Consider the following 15533-nt stretch of genomic DNA (forward strand, 5'->3'; position numbering starts at 1 on the left):
ATCAAGTAGTTGTCCCTAGGTGATACCTTTCAGTGATTGAGACATGTGTATGTGTGTGTGACTGCTCCCACTTGTCCGCATCAGGGCTGCAATGTTTGCAGGTGTCAGCATGTGTGCCTTGGGGTTCTCCTTGGCTTCTGCATTGTCCTGGGACTGTGGGAGGTATTCTGAATGTTACGTGAGCTTTGACATCATGGCCAGGTACCGCATACTGTGCAGTATGTCTGTCATTCACCAGGGTTGTGAACTGTCCTTGTGTGATGAGTCTGTGCACCTTAGTTCCTCCCAACATTCCTGTGTTTGTCATGGGTGCATGTGCAATGTCACCTGTCCATGTGGGCTTCACAGATGCACATTGTTGCAGTTCAGGGTGTGTGGTGTTGAGGGTGGACTAATGTAAATGTTTGCATGGATGGGCCCCTAGCTCCCGTTTGTCCATGGATGACAGGCCATGCTGAGTGATATGTGTTTGTGTAGATGTGATGTTCGTTTGTGGCACAGGACATATGTCTAGTTTTCACAGTTTGTAAGACATCTACCTTTGTCATCACAGTGGAGGTGTCATGCATGCTTGTGTCACCAAAATGTCTGGTCCCTGGGGGTAGTGCTGTTGTGTGTCAGTCTCTTGCTGTGTTAGTTTGTGTTCATTCCAGCTTGTGTCACATGCGTCTGTTGTGCTCCCTCTCATCTCACAATGCCTGGTTGCCCACTAAGGGTGTCCGTGGTTCAGTGCCCCTCATGTGTTGTGTAGTTGCCTGGGGATACTGAGACACACACACACACATGTTGTGTCAGATGTGCAGTGTGAGGCTGCCTGTTTGTGTTTGTGCATCTGCATCAGTGCATTGGTATTTCTGTTGTGGGCCATTGTCTGGATGCTGTTTCTGTGATTTTCCCTGCTGTCCCTGTGAGTCAAATCACATCATTCTGCACATTCATCCTGGTTGTTAGGTGCCATTGCTGGCATGGAATGTGAGTTTGTGACCTGACACCTACAGTCTACACCGGTTGTTTTGATTAGTGTGTCTATTTTCGAGATGTGTGTATGCTTTGTGATGGTCACTTCTGCTCTTGTGTCATTGTACACTGTGTGCATTGTCAGCCCCCATGTGTGGTGCTTGTCTGCACATGGCCGAGAGTATGCTTTGTTTTCACAGCACTGTTAGCCGCACCACATCTCTGTGGGTATGGGACACAACCACTAGTTTGCCCCAAAAGTGTTTCATGTGTTGGGACCAGGAATCATACATGCTGTTTGGCATTTACAGCTTTGATCATGATGACACTTACCTTTTGGTCATTGTGATGAGGGGGGGGTTTAGACCCCATCACCACAATGCCAGACATTTGCTGCAGTTTGGAACCCCACACTTAACTTTTGTTCTACACAGTGAGGGGGTGTTATTTTTACATTGACACCGTGATATAGTGATGCTTGCCTTGTGTAGGCCACACTCATTTGTTGGTCACACATGTGCTGTTAGTTACATTGTATGTTCAAAGTCATACTCACTGTTGTGGGCATTTGTCACAGACTACACACTGTTGTCATGATGTTAGGGGGATGTATTTTGCTGACATACCTAATGTTGGAGTATGATGGATGTGTGGCGCATCACTCATCCTATGAGTGGGGGTGGCAAGGGTGATGGGCAACAGGTCCCCTATGAGTAGGGGTGGCAGGGGTGATGTGCAACATAAGCCCTATGAGTGGGGGTGGCAGGGGTGATGGGCAACGGGTCCCCTATGGGTGGGGGTTGCAGGGGTGATGGGCAACAGGTCCCCTATGAGTGGGGGTGGCAGGGGTGATGTGCAACATAATCCCTATGAGTGGGAGTGGCAGGGGTGATGTGCAACATAAGCCCTGTGAGTGGGGCTGGCAAGGGTGATGGGCAACAGGTCCCCTATGAGTGGGGGTGGCAGGGGTAATGGGCAACAGGTCCCCTATGAGTGGGGGTGGCAGGGGTGATGGGCAACATAAGCCCTATGAGTGGGGGTGGCAGGGGTGATGGGCAACAGGCCCCCTAGGAGTGGGGGTGGCAGGGGTGATGAGCAACATAAGTCCTATGAGTGGAGGTGGCAGGGGTGATGTGCAACATAAGCCCTATGAGTGGGGGTGGCAGGGGTGATGGGCAACATAAGCCCTGTAAGTGGAGGTTGGCATTAGTGCTGGGCAACAGGTCCCCTATGGGTGGGGGTGGCAGGGGTGATGGGCAACATAAGCCCTATGAGTGGGGGTGGCATTAGTGCTGGGCAACAGGTCCCATATGGGTGGGGGTGTCAGGTTTGATGGGCAACAGATCCCCTATGAGTGGGGGTGGCAGGGGTGATGGGCAACATAAGCCCTATGAGTGGGGGTGGCAGGGGTGATGGGCAACAGGTCCCCTATGAGTGTGGGTGGCATTAGTGATGGTCAACATGAGCCCTAGGGGTGGGGGTGGTAGTGGTGCTGGCGATACAACCCCTATGGTGGCCTGTTGTTAGTGGCCAGGATGTGGATCCCCTGTGTGTGTGTGCCATTTTGCGCGTACATGTCATTTGTTTGTGTGGTAGGTGTCTGACTTACCGCCTGCGCCGTCCACATCTGTTCCTGCTCCGGTCATAAATGTAGAGTACTGGTATGACCTGCGCGATGGGATTCATGATGTGGTTGTCTCGTACACGCTGCTTGTTGCTCCGTCTCGTACCAGTTGCAATCTGGTCCGTCTCGTAGCCGTGGATTGAGTTGTGGCACGAATCGTAGCTGATATGCTTCTTTTCTGGATGCTGTGACATGCCGTACGTGGTGACCCGTCCGGCGTGTAGGAAGTACGCATCGTACTTGTCAGTGCGGAAACTGCTATGGATACTGCTTCCGGGCGACTCGGTTCGGCGTTAGGAGTTACGGCTCGGACGGAGAATGGAGCTTGAATCACAGCCTACGTGTCGGTCGGGTTTTTGGCAGCTATGCGCATCGTACTTCATGAACTGGAAGGACTGGCTCCGGGTACGGGTCGGTCGCAAGGTAAGGCTACGAACAGCTCTCGGAGAGCTGTCAGACCCGGATCGGAATCGACCCCTTAGTGGACAATATATAAACGGCTTGTTTTTTCTTTAATTTTATCCTTATGCTCTCCACGGATTATTTATATCTGAAAGCATATATATCTTTATGCATTTATTTATCTTCAGTCATCTGTTTGATAGACGAAATGGACCTTTCAAAAGTCTACTAATTGTCAACATTCTCTTTAAGAGATGGATTTCTGTGGTGTAAAAACTGCTCTTCAATCTTTGTACTGTAGCAATACACTACCATCTAGTCTCTGATATAATGATCCATAGTTACATCAAATTCACAATGTAACTCCAAAACTATAAGAGAAGCTACAATAGATACAAGGGGCTCGTTTGTTAGTTGACAACATGTATAAAATGTGTATCTCTCCATGAGAATATTAAGTTCTTCCGTGGAGTACAATTTATGGCGACCACAGCTTCAACAAATTCACAATAATGGACAGCTGCTATACCTTACATTTAGGAAGATGTTGAAACACATTTTGCGAATCTATGCCCAATAAATTGAACAAAAGTGCTTTTTCAACCTACAGCTTAGGGATTTTTCATCACGAGCTATTATGTAGTTATTGAATAACTTCTGCCATGTTTTACCCTTCACATTACGTCCATTAGTGCTTTCTAGAAATAAAAGAAACTGATAGTTACTTTGCATTGTTGTAGCCCCATAGAAAGAAAAGAAGGGATGATAACAAGGAAAAAACGTTAACTTGCCTGGTGGAAGTTGCTGCTTCACAAATTACATCTAAATATAAACATTGCCTCCTAACAAATCGGCAAGGAGCTGAAAACGCATATTGTTTTGTTGCCGGACGTTTATTTTTTCCAGTTTCTGCTACTGCTAGAGGATGTATAGGGAACAGTTTCAGAGGAAGTAGGTCAAGGCCTGATTGGCTCCGCAGAAATGATAGGGAATGAGAGGCAATATCTCCCTTCATTTATTCAAGAACTGTAGAGGAAACAGCAGCTTAGCATATGAAAGTAAGTGGTGGGCAATGGAGTAGATATTGAAGCTTGACCTCAAAGGGGAGGCTGGCAAGAGAGGCGAGTGGTCACCGAGGAACTCAGTGCAATGTGCTCATTGCCAAATATTAAAGACAGGACACCAGGACCAGTTCAACTCCCAGTTTTTTCAGTACCCTATAGCACTGCACCCAATATCAGATCCTCCTCAAAACATCTCTTCACCACAGAAACACCAAACCCCAGCAGGCAACACAAAATCTGACACAGGAGGAGAGAATGCATGGCCAAAGCACAAGACAGACCAGGAACGTTATGAGTTTACTGAACACAGACACCAATATGGCATAAGAAACTACAATCACAAATGTTTTTTCAAGTAGTGGAGCAATGTTCACTTGTAAGGAAGAATGATTATGAAGATCTGTTAAAACACAGATGAAGCAGCGTAAATTTGTCTCCACCCTCACATGTCATGAATGCACTATATATATACATGCACTTAGTATGACATACTTGTGTGTCTTAACATTATTAATGTAATGTTTTGCACTTAAATCCAGTAATGAAGTGCAATCACGTTAGAGCCTGAAATTCATATACACTGTGTGCATTAACCTTATTAAAATGAAATGTAATCTTTAAGATGGGATAAAGGCATCTTCACACTATTAAAATGTGTTTACATTTGAAACAAGAAAGATTTATGAAAACGTGTGCACTAATGTTTTCGCATTAGTATTCATAATGTAGTTCTTAGTCACACTTTTATTTGTGCATCCAAAGTTACTTTACATTTACTTAAAGTTCAGCATGACTCTAATGCTGAATTTATGTACTTACATGTAATTCATTTGTAGTTGTATGTGCACAAACAACACATATTAAATGTGCACCATTGAATACTAGGCTTAAATTGACGCAAGCCGACCTGTATTTCTTTCTGCATAAAATATAGTTTTTCCATTTCTGCTTGCATGTCTTTTTCCTTGCAAGTACGTTAATATGTTTTTTATTTTGAGAGTAGATGTACCACTGAACTAGCAATAGATAGCCTGAGAAGAAGACTCGGACAACGAACATGGAGAGCGAGAGCATTAATTTTAGTAATGTACTGAGGTGTCACGGGTGCCCAAGGGCGATGTTGTTCTAAGGACTGGCCTGGGAGAGTCTGCTAATGTTGCAATTCACAACATGAGAATGGAAGGGACAATGGAGCCCCTGAAGGTGTGAGCAAGGGGTGTTACACAGAAGATTCTTGTGGTATTAACTAGTGTTCCCGCAGGTTGATGTTGGTCACTTTTTCCCTTTGACTTTGAGAGGCACAGACCTCTATGCTTACCGCATTGAGTCTTTCCTTAGTGTGCCTTAGGCTAACACTGATTTTCCTATCCATAGAAGACTCTTAACCAAGCTTCTGAAATGCTTACACCTTCCCATATTTTTCTCTTTTTCTGAATTTCCACGACTTTTTGAGACTACTTTAGATTAAGTTATCTTTAATAGTTTTAGACTCTAGATTAGAGGACTTTTATATTTTACGCAGGCCTGCCATTCCAGAATTCACGGATGGTGTGCTTCCATCACTAAGCAGATATGGAGGAAATACTGGAAGCTGCGAGAGAGAGGCCAGATTTGCTACAATGGTGATTCCCTCCAAAGTTTTCAAGATGTGTTCTCAATCACGCTTGCCAGGCGAAGAGACTTCCGCCCATTCACCACCTTCCTCAAAGTGCACAAAGTACATTTCAGATCTGTCATTCTTGGGGTGGTCTTTTCCTAGACGTTATGTGTTTTAACTCCTACTTTGTTGATTCTTTTATTTGGCCTCAGGACTCTTACCACCTTCCCACTTCTAACTAGTGCTAATGTGCATTTACTTCTCCACCAAATATGGTGACATTGGGGTAAACCTGATTGGAATATTTAATTTACTTGTAGGTCCCTCATAAAGTGGTATACCATATGCCCAGGGCCTTAAAGTTAAATGCTACTAGTGAGTTGCAGAACTGATTGTGCTACCCACAGAACTAGCCTTTCAAACCTCTCACTGGCCTGTCACTGCATTGCCTGTGTGTGCAGTTTACTGCCACTTCGACTTGGCATTTAAAACTACATGCCAAGCCTTAAACTCCCATTTTAATTCATATACCTCAGCCCTAGGGATGGCCCTAAATAACCCTAAGGGCAGGGTGCCATGTAAGTAAAAGGTAGGACATGTGTGTTCAATCTTTACATGTCCTGGTGGTGACAAACACCCAAATTTGGTTTTTATTACTGTGAGTCCTACCCCTCAAATAGACTAGCAGTTAGAACTCCTTAATACACTTTGAAGCTTTAGATCAGAGCGGAGTAGCTTTTTCAAGTTTCATATCTTTGGAATGGTAATGATAAATCTTCCTCACTGGTGAAGTTGGATTTAACATTTCTGTTTTACAAATGCCACTTTTAGAAAGTGGACATTTCTCTGCACTTTCTGCTCTGTGTGCAGAACAGCGTGTCCTATGCGGATGACAGCTACACTTTGTGCATTCCCTCTAGACCTTGTATATATCCCCACTGGTGTTTGATGTGTGTGTGGGTTTTGCACGTGGTGTGGGCAATTCTAGTGAGATATAATAAAGAAATGGCTTGCTTTTATGGAGACACTGCACGTGATGTGCTGGCAGGAAGTTTGAGGGCAATAATTCTGAATTTTAAAAGAGGAACATACAATGGCTGGGTAGTACTACAATCATGTGTTCTGCCCCCCCTCCCCCTTCTTTTCACAGAAACAGGATCCCTCTCGTAAATCCCCAGAGAGCATGATAATTGGATACTGTCCACTGTGCTAAAAAACAAGATAAACACCCGAATAGGGGTGAAGACCAATAAACTAGAGACCAACACCCTGACGAATGCCAGAGTGACCCGGTTGGGCACAATAAAATTGCCAGAAACATGTTGTTATCTGCAGCGGGGATATAGGGGCTTTTACCTCCCCTGAATATCCCATATTCTATGTTTTAATCCTACCAGGGGGTAACAGGAATAAAAGACGAGTGTTGCCCTATAGGTTGTTTTAACTATATGTGTTTGCACTATTTGGTCCCTTCTTGAAGGAACACTCTTTCCTCTAAGTTTTGTGTCTTTTTTAGGTGGTTATTGTTCCTCTTTATCTACTCTACCCTCACCACTAACCTTCATACAAAAAAGTTTTTGCGCTCCATCCAGTGTGTTGGTCTGCAACTGGATGTATGATGCGGCCCTATGACGAAGCATGACACTACAAAGTGTGTGAGGACAGTTTTAAGACATTCTTTGTCTTTCCCCTTTCTTTTTTGCTGTCTCTGTTGACTTTTGGTACACTAGCCACATTGTGGGGGTTGTGGTAATTGAAGCACCTCCCTTTTTTTCTGTACTGGTAAAGTAGTTTACCTTTTGTAGCGCTTCTCTGTTGAGTGAGACTTATACTAAGGGAAGGGAGTCAGAGAAGGCTTAGTCCCTTGTCTCTTCCAGTTTGTGATTCTTAGTGTTAGCACGGCCGCTGAGCCATAGAGACGTGACTGTGAATTACCCGGTAACCTCCTAATCAAAAGTATACGGTGGTCCCAATTGGTACCACAGATGGAGGAACAAGGCCTCCCCTATGGGGACTAGGCTGCAGCCAGGATTTTAGCATGTCCTTCTCTTCTAGGGGTCACCACACTCACACAGGCACTCACACAGGTGGACGATGGGATTCTTTGACTGAGCTGAAAAGGACGCAAGTTAAGACCATCTTACATGGAGCCATTCTCACTTAACCCCTTCGCTGATAGGCCTTTTCCCCCTCCTGTGCTAAGCCTTTTTTGGGCTATTTGGGGTAGTGCACGCTTAGGCCCCTGTAACTTTTTGACCACATTAGGTATCCACGCCAAATTTGCGTCCTTTTCTTCCAACATCATGCAGATTCTACAGGTACCCAGGGTTTGTGGATTCTCCTAGAGGGTTCCCAGAAATTAGTCCAAATACAGCAACATTTTGTTTTTTTTGTGAAAAATGGGGAAAAGTGGCTGCAAATGAAAGCGTCTGGGTTTTTCTCTGCAAATGATATCAAAAAAGGGGTTGTGGGTCTGAAATCACAATTTCTCCAGCTTTTAGGGAATGACAGATTTTTGTAAGAAATCCAACTTTTTTTACACAGTTTTGACATTTTTCTGGGACATACCCTATTCTTGCAATTTTTTGTGCTTTCAACCTCCTTCCAGATAATGGTAGAAATGGGTAGAAAAGCAATAATGGATCTTGGAAAGCTATACATTTTTGAAAAGTAGACAAAATTCTGAATTCAGCAAGGGGTCATTTGTGTAGATCCATCAAGGTTTCTTTATAGAAACTAACAGTTAAATATAGGAAAAATTAAAAATTAGTTGAAAAAAGCAGCCTTTTGTGTCAATGTTTTCAACTGTAACTTCTTCTAATTATGACATCTCTTAGAAAGCAATGTACCATTACATCCGCTGGACCTTTCTGGTTGTGGGGATATATAGGACTTGTAGGTTTACCAAGAGCCCAACGAACCCAGAGTAAAAAACTGAGCAGCATTTTGTAATGTTTTTTTTTTTTAGTTCCGGGTTTATAGCAATTATAGTGTGAAAATGTATACATGGAAAAATTGGTATGAAAGACACCTATCTATTTCTGAAATGGGAACAAATTACAGAGGCTAGAAACAGTGCATATTTGCACATTTTCGAAATTGGGAATACTCATACTTGCATGACAATTATTGGTCATTTTTCAAAATGACTTTTTTTTTACACAATGTCTTTCATTTGGAAGGGGGAAATGCATCAAAAATCAATAGGTAATAACAGTTGCTTTACAAATCTGAACTACCCTAAGTCTCCCGATAAAAATGGTACCTCACTTGTGTGGGTAGGCATAGTGCCCACGACAGGAAGTGGCTCAAAACCTAAGGTGAACACACCACATTTTCACACTGAAAATGTACACATTTTTTGCGAAGAGTCTAGCTGTAGTTTTTGAACCCTAGCTCTGCCGGCACCTAGGGAAACCTAGCAAACCTATACATTTTTGAAAACTAGACACCCAGGGGAATCCAGGATGGGGTGACTTGAGTGCCTCCCACCATGGTCTGTTACCCAGAATCCCTTACAAACGTAAAAAACGGACAAAAAAAACACATTTTCCCCACATTTCTGTGATGGAAAGTTCCGGAATCTGCGTGGATCCAAAAATTTCCACCCACCCCACGTTCCCCAAAGTCCTACGAGAAAAATGGTACCTCACTTGTGCGGGTGGGCCTAGTGCCCGCGACAGGAAATGGCGCAAAACGCAACGTGGTCACACCTCAATATTGCAGTGAAAAATGACCCTTTTTTGGCAAAGTGACTAGCTGTAGTTTTTTAACCCTAGCCCTGCCGGCACCTAGGGAAACCTAGCAAACCTATACATTTTTGAAAACTAGACATCCAGAGGAATCCAGGATGGGGTTACTTGAGTGCCTCCCACCATGGTCTGTTACCCAGAATCCCTTACAAACGTAAAAAACGTACAAAAAAACCACATTTTCCCCACATTTCTGTGATGGAAAGTTCCGGAATCTGCGTGGATCCACAAATTTCCACCCACCCCACGTTCCCCAAAGTCCTACGAGAAAAATGGTACCTCACTTGTGCGGGTGGGCCTAGTGCCCGCGACAGGAAACGGCGCAAAACGCAACGTGGTCACACCTCAATTTTGCGGTGAAAAATGACCGTTTTTTGGCAAAGTGACTAGCTGTAGTTTTTGAACCCTTGCCCTGCCAGCACCTAGGGAAACCTAGCAAACCTATACATTTTTGAAAACTAGACACACAGGGGAATCCAGAATGGGTGACTTGAGTGCCTCCCACCATGGTCTGTTACCCAGAATCCCTTGCAAACGTAAAAAATTGACAAAAAAACACATTTTCCCCACATTTCTGTGATGGAAAGTTCCAGAATCTGCGTGGATCCACAAATTTTCACCCACCCCACGTTCCCCAAAGTCCTACGAGAAAAATGGTACCTCACTTGTGCGGGTGGGCCTAGTGCCCGCGACAAGAAACGGCGCAAAACGCAACGTGGTCACACCTCAATTTTGCAGTGAAAAATGACCCTTTTTTGGCAAAGTGACTAGCTGTAGTTTTTGAACCCTAGCCCTGCCGGCACCTAGGGAAACCTAGCAAACCTATACATTTTTGAAAACTAGACATCCAGAGGAATCCAGGATGGGGTGACTTGAGTGCCTCCCACCATGGTCTGTTACCCAGAATCCCTTGCAAACGTAAAAAATGGACAAAAAAAACACATTTTCCCCACATTTCTGTGATGGAAAGTTCTGCAATCTGCGTGGATCCACAAATTTCCACCCACCCCACGTTCCCCAAAGTCCTACGAGAAAAATGGTACCTCACTTGTGCGGGTGGGCCTAGTGCCCGCGACAGGAAACGGCGCAAAACGCAACGTGGTCACACCTCAATTTTGCGGTGAAAAATGACCGTTTTTTGGCAAAGTGACTAGCTGTAGTTTTTGAACCCTAGCCCTGCCGGCACCTAGGGAAACCTAGCAAACCTATACATTTTTGAAAACTAGACACACAGGGGAATCCAGAATGGGTGACTTGAGTGCCTCCCACCATGGTCTGTTACCCAGAATCCCTTGCAAACGTAAAAAATTGACAAAAAAACACATTTTCCCCACATTTCTGTGATGGAAAGTTTCGGAATCTGCGTGGATCCACAAATTTTCACCCACCCCACGTTCCCCAAAGTCCTACGAGAAAAATGGTACCTCACTTGTGCGGGTGGGCCTAGTGCCCGCGACAAGAAACGGCGCAAAACGCAACGTGGTCACACCTCAATTTTGCAGTGAAAAATGACCCTTTTTTGGCAAAGTGACTAGCTGTAGTTTTTGAACCCTAACCCTGCCGGCACCTAGGGAAACCTAGCAAACCTATACATTTTTGAAAACTAGACATCCAGAGGAATCCAGGATGGGGTGACTTGAGTGCCTCCCACCATGGTCTGTTACCCAGAATCCCTTGCAAACGTAAAAAATGGACAAAAAAAACACATTTTCCCCACATTTCTGTGATGGAAAGTTCCGGAATCTGCGTGGATCCACATATTTCCACCCACTTCGCGTTCCCCAAAGTCCTACGAGAAAAATGGTATCTCACTTGTGCGGGTCGGCCTAGTGCCCGCGACAGGAAACGGCGCAAAACGCAACGTGGTCACACCTCAATTTTGAAGTGAAAAATGACCCTTTTTTGGCAAAGTGACTAGCTGTAGTTTTTTAACCCTAGCCCTGCCGGCACCAGGGAAACCTAGCAAACCGATACATTTTTTAAAACTAGACACCCAGGGTTACCCAAAATCTCCTGCAAACGTAAAAAATTGACAAAAAAAACACATTTTCCCCACATTTCTGTGATGGAAAGTTCTGGAATCTGCGTGGATCTACAAATTTCCACCCACCCCGCGTTCCCCAAAGTCCTACGAGAAAAATGGTACCTCACTTGTGCGGGTCGGCCTAGTGCCCGCGACAGGAAACGGCGCAAAACGCAACGTGGTCACAACTCAATTTTGCAGTGAAAAATGACCCTTTTTTGGCAAAGTGACTTGCTGTAGTTTTTGAACCCTAGCCCTGCCGGCACCTAGGGAAACCTAGCAAACCTATACATTTTTGAAAACTAGACACCCAGGGGAATCCAGTATGGGGTGACTTGAGTGCCTCCCACCATGGTCTGTTACCCAGAATCCCTTGCAAACATAAAAAATTGACAAAAAAAACACATTTTCCCCACATTTCTGTGATGGAAAGTTCTGGAATCTGCGTGGATCCACAAATTTCCACCCACCCCGCGTTCCCCAAGGTCCTATGAGAAAAATGGTACCTCACTTGTGTGGGTCGGCCTAGTGCCCGAGACAGGAAACGGCGCACAACGCAATGTGGTCACACCTCAATTTTGCAGTGAAAAATGACCCTTTTTTGGCAAAGTGACTATAGTTTTTGAACCCTAGTTCTGCCGGCACATAGGGAAAACTACCAAACCCACACATTTCTGAAAACTAGACACCCGGCGGCTTCCAGGGAGGTATGGCTTGCGTGGATCCCCCAACGTTTCCTTACCCAGAATCCCCTGCAAACCTCAATTTTAGCTGAAAAAATCACTTTTTTAACTCATTTTGGTGTGGGAAAGTTGTGGCATCACCGGGCTCACACAAATTTACCACCACCCAGCGTTCCCCCAGCTCTCCCGGTAAAAATGGTGCCTCACTTGTGTGGGAGGCCCAAGTACCCGCGGCAGGCAAGGGCCCAAAACGTAGTGAGGCGACATCAAAATGGCCTATCGCAAAACTACCTGGTTTTGCAAGGGGGGTCACTTGGGTTTTTGGCCCGGTGCTCGGCGGCCATCTAGGGAAACCTACCAAACCCATGCATTTCTGAAAACTAGACACCCAGCGGCTTCCAGGGAGGTATGGCTTGCGTGGATCCCCCAACGTTTCCTTACCCAGAATCCGCTGCAAACCTCAATTTTAGCTGAAAAAATCACTTTTTTCACACATTTTGGTGTGGGAAAGTTGTGGCATCACCGGGCTCACACAAATTTACCACCACCCAGCGTTCCCCCAGGTCTTCCGGTAAAGATGGTGCCTCACTTGTGTGGGAGGCCCAAGTACCCGCAGAAGGCAAGGGCCCAAAACGTTGTGAGGCGACATCAAATTGGCCTATCGCAAAACCACCTGGTTTTGCAAGGGGGGTCACTTGGGTTTTTGGCCCGGTGCTCGGCGGCCATCTAGGGAAACCTACCAACCATATGCATTTCTGAAATCTAGACACCCGGCGGCTTCCAGGGAGGTATGGCTTGTGTGGATCCCCCAACGTTTCCTTACCCAGAATCCCCTGCAAACCTCAATTTTAGCTGAAAAAATCACTTTTTTCACACATTTTGGTGTGGGAAAGTTGTGGCATCACCGGGCTCACACAAATTTACCCCCACCCAGCGTTCCACCAGGTCTCCCGGTAAAAATGGTGCCTCACTTGTGTGCGAGGCCTGTTGAACTTGGCCCTTCTGGCAGGTTCACCCCTGAACTTTTTGCTTTTACTGGTGACCTGGTGGTAGTGATTTTTGGTTTCTGCGCACTTTCCCTGTGTCCCAGAGTAAAGTGCGTGCACACTCTGAGTGCATGTGGTGAGATAGGCCTGCCCTCCCATAGGAATGCATGGGGAATGTATGTGTCCCTGGTAGTTCCTGATGCGTGGGGTGTGCAGGCTCGAGTTTGGTATGTGCGGACTCGTGTGATCGAATGCTTCGCAATGATGTATAATGCGTGATTATGTCATGTGCAGAAGTGCCACTTCTAGGAGTTGGCATATTAGTGTAAAATGTGTCTGGCGTGTGATTGGCTGGAGCTGGCTGGTGAGCCTGGCTCCAGGAGTCTGGGTGGGTCTGCCCCAGTGGTGAGTGTGAGATTAGCATGCGGATGGCTGGGGAGGAGTGCACCTTGGACCTGAATAGGGCAGGGCTTTCCTCACACAATGCTGGCTCCGCCCCCTGTGGTACGACTGATGACCCTAGCCCTGCCAGCGAATAGAGTGAGGGGCTGAGCACATCAAGGGTGCTCCCCAACCAGCTGCGACTGGTTTTCCCCCTCACCCTGAACCAAGAACAAAGGGTTTGCAGTATAAGAAGGGGCTGTGTCCCCTTACATGTTGTTCTCTTCCAGGATCCAATCTGAGGGGGGCTGCTGCTGCTGGAGGCCAGGAGGAACCACCACTTAGGACTGCCTTCCTGCCTGGAGGGCCCAGTGAGCTGGCCCCTGGCCCAGCCTTGCCCCCCTGCCTACCTTCCTGAACTTTTCTTCTCCCCAAAGCACCTGGAAGCGCTTTTATTTTACTTAGAGCGCTAGGAGCGCTTTAATTGGGGACCCGAGCATTGAGAAGCGCTTTCCCTGAAGAGCGCCTTCATGGTGGCCCGTAGTGCGGCGCTACGATAATTGAGGGAACCCCGACGTAGGGATTCCCCTGCTTTTACTGGGTTTAAAGCGGGTGCCCACCCCGCATTGTGGTGCTCATTGGCGGGTGCCTACCCCGCTTATTTAATTATTCCTACGGCGGGTGCCCACCCCGCCGTATATTGCTTATACCGAGGGAGCCCACCCTCTTACTGCCGGAAAAATCACCGCTGCAGCCCGGGCCGGGACATCCAGGAAGTCAGGCGGCCCTTGTTGGGACGTGGGCGGGACGTGACAGAAAGGAGGAAGTGGACGGGAGCCTACCCCGCGCTCCTGCACTGAAGCCGGAAGTCCGTGCTGACTGACGCGGGGCTCCCGTGAGGTCGAGGGAAGCCCCGCGCCGAGAAGAGGAACGCCGCCGAAAGAAGGTGCAAGCGGGAGCGGGCGGGAGCCTACCCCGTGCTCCCGCGATCCAGAAGTGCTGCCAGCCGAGGAAAGAGCCTTCCCCGACGAGCCCGGTGAGTGAGGGCTCCGAGGGGGGGTCCGGCCCGCATTTCGCCTCCGCCGAGGGAGGAGCCCGGTAAGGAGAGGGCCTGGCGGCATTCATTCCAGAGCGGCCCCGGTTGGCAGTGGGCCGCTCCAACGAGGCCCCCTCCCTCTGACAAAGGGAGCAGCAACTCGGGGGCATTCTTGTTTTCAGAGCCCCGTGAGGCTCCAGCAACTCGGGTGCATTCTTGTTTTCAGAGCCCCGTGAGGCTCCAGCAACTCGGGGGCATTCTTGTTTTCAGAGCCCACGAGGCTCCAAAAAGGCGCATTCTTTCAGAGCCTAGGAGGCTCTAGGGGGCATTTCTAGTTGTTTTGAGTCCACAAGGCTCCCCCATTGTGGTAGGGCATCCCCGAGCCCAGAGAGGGCCCAGGAGGCACGCCGGTGCCAGGTTCATTTTCCCAGCTGCCCAGCACCTAGTGGGCAGCTGCAACGTTTAGGTTGTGGCCCTCTGCGTTTTGGCTTGCGCAGCCTTGCCCTGACCCTACTGGACAGGGCGTCCTAGCCCCAACAAGGCCAGTTGGCCTAGGGACTGCCACAGGTGGTGGCTAATGTGAGTTTTGCGCTACTGTTCCTAAACCTGCACCTCTGAATGTGTCTTTATGCGTCATGTGCCTCGTGTTTCCACCTCTGAATGTGTTGTGATGCATCATGTGTAATGTGCATTTACCCCTACAGGTATTGTGATACTTAGGTGGTTGTTTTCTCCTAGTACAGGTGGTGCTAGTGAGGTCCTGGTTCCCTGCGCGATATTTTCCTAAGGTGGTTAGGGTTGCGTAGGTGGTACTTACCTGTTACCAGTAGTTACTGGTCGTGTGCTACATGCGTTATTTAGTGCTACAGTGATTGTATGTGCTATGTTCTAAAGTATTATTCCTATGTTCTAAGTGCTAATTTCTACAAAGTGCTAATTCCTGCAGTGGTCCATGTGGCCCTGTCCCCTGTACATATAATCCCTTGTAAACTCTGCCCGTGCCTGTTGGCACATTGTAAAGTGTGTGT

The sequence above is a fragment of the Triturus cristatus genome, chromosome 5_1 (assembly GCF_964204655.1).
Source record: "Triturus cristatus chromosome 5_1, aTriCri1.1, whole genome shotgun sequence".
Taxonomy (NCBI): domain Eukaryota; kingdom Metazoa; phylum Chordata; class Amphibia; order Caudata; family Salamandridae; genus Triturus; species Triturus cristatus.